This window comes from Staurois parvus, unplaced genomic scaffold (genome assembly GCF_062004578.1).
Source record: "Staurois parvus isolate SC_StPar_1 unplaced genomic scaffold, SC_StPar_1.0 ptg000667l, whole genome shotgun sequence".
Lineage (NCBI taxonomy): Eukaryota > Metazoa > Chordata > Amphibia > Anura > Ranidae > Staurois > Staurois parvus.
Window position 1 is genome coordinate 666,238 of NW_028318463.1, and position 3,176 is coordinate 669,413.

General features: G+C 44.3%; 1 pseudogene; it reads right to left on the minus strand.

The window, feature by feature from the left end:
• Positions 1–352: 352 nt before the first annotated feature.
• Positions 353–465, minus strand: LOC149447903 (U2 spliceosomal RNA; annotated as a pseudogene).
• Positions 466–3,176: the final 2,711 nt, after the last annotated feature.

Sequence of the window (3,176 nt, forward strand, 5' to 3'; positions counted from 1 at the left end):
CCCTGAGGCCTGTAGCAAAAAAATTGCCCAGAACTTGACCAAAAGGCCCGGTCCTAGAGGCGCAGTGCAAAAAGTGTTAAACTCGGTGACCATGTGCTCATTCACAGCATGGGGTCCCACACCCAAGTGTTACTCAGAGCACCCCTGAGGCGACTACTCAGGGGGCACCTAGTTTGCGGACTCTCTGCCTTCCCAGCCCCAGGCCAGACCAAGGTAGACCGTCCAAATCAGGAGGCAACTGGGTCCTTCAGACGTTCCAAAGGAGAATTACTCCCGAGGCCCCAGAACGAATCATGGCGCTCCCCGGTTTCTGTCCTCCCCGTAATAGCCATCCAGACCCCCATCATACCAGTGAGGGTACCATACAACAACCATCCTCTTACCAGAATGGTCGGTAGCACCCCCACTGGACACTGATAAGAACAGATACTACACTTGATCTTAGCCAAAAGGCCGAGAAGCGATGACATGAATGGGACGCCTGCACTGGGATGCATGGAACAACTGTGTATCCTCATACGATTAAACATAGCTCTTGCATCGGACTATGATCGGGAGGCTCGTGGAGATCATTGAAGTAGCGGTGTCTACTTCAGTGATTTCCATCTTCCAGGGGCACTGGCCAGGTATGGTGTATGCCATTGTTACACTGGTCCAAGCTGGACCAATCTAAACAGAATGGGGAAGAGAAAAGAATCCCTCAATAGGACTTTTTAGGTACCATAGTACATGTCATGTTTCACATGACGGTCATGTTGACTGTCATATGCCTTTAAGAGTTTTCTATATTTTGTTTCAGCTCCTCCCTTTCCTTTGGTTTAGTTAATGCTGTATAGATAGCCCACCCCGGGGCGGACTGACAACTCATGGGGCCCCCCCGGGCAGTAGGGGATTATGGGGCTCCTGTGTCCTTGCCCACACCCAAAAAAGCCTATGAAAAAGCCAATGAAAGGTACCAGGGGCATCTCATGGAGCCCCTACTGACCCCGGGCCCTCAGGCAGTGCCCGAGTTTCCAAATAGTCAGTCTGCCCCTGGTCAGAGCTTTTTATTAGCACTGATCATTGTGTTGGTGTCACTGGGGATGTCAGTGGCAGTTAATCATTTCCCCCCCAGTGTCAGAATGCCCGCCGTAATCCTGTTGATTGCCGCCATTACTAGTATAAAAAAAAAGTAAAGTAAAAATTTCAGCATCTATACCGCCATTTGTAGAGTCTATAACTTTCACATAAACCAATTAATTCACACTTATTGGGATTTTTTTTTTGCAAAGACATGGAGCAGAACACATTGGGGTCTAAATTTAAGCTGAAATTTGATTTTTTTTTAAATTTTTTGATTGGATATGTTTTTTAGGAAATGTCAAATATGTTGTTTCTTTCAAAATGTTTGTTTTTTTTTATAGCGCAAAAAATAAAAACCGCAGAGGCGATCAAATACCACTGAACGAAATCACACAGAAAATGTGTGGTAAAAAAAGGACATAAATTTCATTTGGGTACAGCGTTGCATGACCGCGCAATTATCAGTTAAAGTAACGCAGCGCTGTATTGCAAAAAATGGCCTGGTCAGGGAGGGGAGGAAATCCTCTGTAGGGCGAGGGGTTAATCTGCTTTTTATCTAGTGTGGTAAGATTTGCTATAAATAGAGGATTTATTTTGGGAAATTCTATGGATTCTTTTGATTGTTATTTTTATTTATGTAGAATGTTATGTATTATCAGGGCTTTTTTTTCAGTGGGAACATAGGGGAACGCAGTTCCAGCACCCTCACCACTGAATGTAATGGCGAGGGGTGCTGGGATGTGCTGGAGGGTTTGTTGATGCTGGGGGATCTATTGGTGCTGGGAGAAGCTTTCGTTGCTAGTGGGGGAACTATTGTTGCTGGGGGGGTCTTATGTTGCTGGAGGGGTAAGTTGTTGCTGAGAAGCATCTACTGTTGAGGGAGGGGTCTATTGTTACTGGCTGAAGAAGGGTCTACTGATTTTGTCATCTGGGAGATCTATTGGGGCCCCATGAGATGCCCCTGATAACTTTTTCATAGGTTTTTTTGAGTTTGGGCAAGCCCACATGATCCCCTATTGCCCGGGGGCCCCATGACTTGTCAGTCCACCCCTGGCACTGACACTGTACTAATGACACAGAGCAGGAAGGGGGTTAACATCTGGGGCGATCAAAGGGTTAACTGTGTGCTGTGCATGTTTTACAACATGTGCTGTGTGTGTTTTACTAGAGAAACATGCTGCTGTGTATTTCTCTGCTGTGCAGAGAAATACAAAGCAGCATGTTCTTGTTGGCAGGAGAGAGACCTGTGTTGTTTACTCACAGGTCTCTCCCCTATCACTGTTTCTCAGCGATTGACTGGTGCTGCCGGGGAATCTCCGGCCAGGACCCAGTGATTGACATCTGTAGCCGCCAATGGAAATCACGTATATTTACGTGATTTGGTGTGGCCCTGACCCCTGTAGCAGTACTTCTGCTATAGGGTGGCGGGGAAGTGGTTAAGCATTGTCCAGCAATGGGCCAATCCAACTACATACATACCACACTGATGCCTGGATTTAAACTTTAATGATTTTAATAGACACATATCTGCATTACGTTGTTTTTTTTTTTTAAATTACATCAGCTAAGAGTTCACCTTTAAGAGATGAAAGTGAGTGCATCATCCTTGATCTAAGGCTGCTGAGTCCCTATATTATACCCAACCAGAAAATCGTCTCCCGTGGGACTTTAATCCAGCCATGACACCATAAATACGTCATAAAGATGTTTTTATTGATACAAACTTGCTTATCAAAGAAACAATAAAACCAATTGATGTATCTCTGGCATAAATATTTACAGTCTGTACCTTCAGACAATATTACGTAACGGATAACAGATGGGCTACTGGGCCCTATTCTACAATAAATGATTGAGGGGATTTTTATCCCCTAATCAAAAATAACCACAATCATTTATTGTAGAATAGGGCCCGGTGGCCCATCTGTTATCTGTTGCTCAATATTGTCTGAAGATACAGACTCTCAATATTTATGCCAGAGATACATTCGTTGGTTTTATTCTTTTATAAGCAATTGTGTATCAATAAAAACATGTTTTGTACGCATATTTATGGTGTCATGGATGCATTAAAGTCCCTCGGGAGACAATTTTCTAGTTGGGTCATCTTTAAG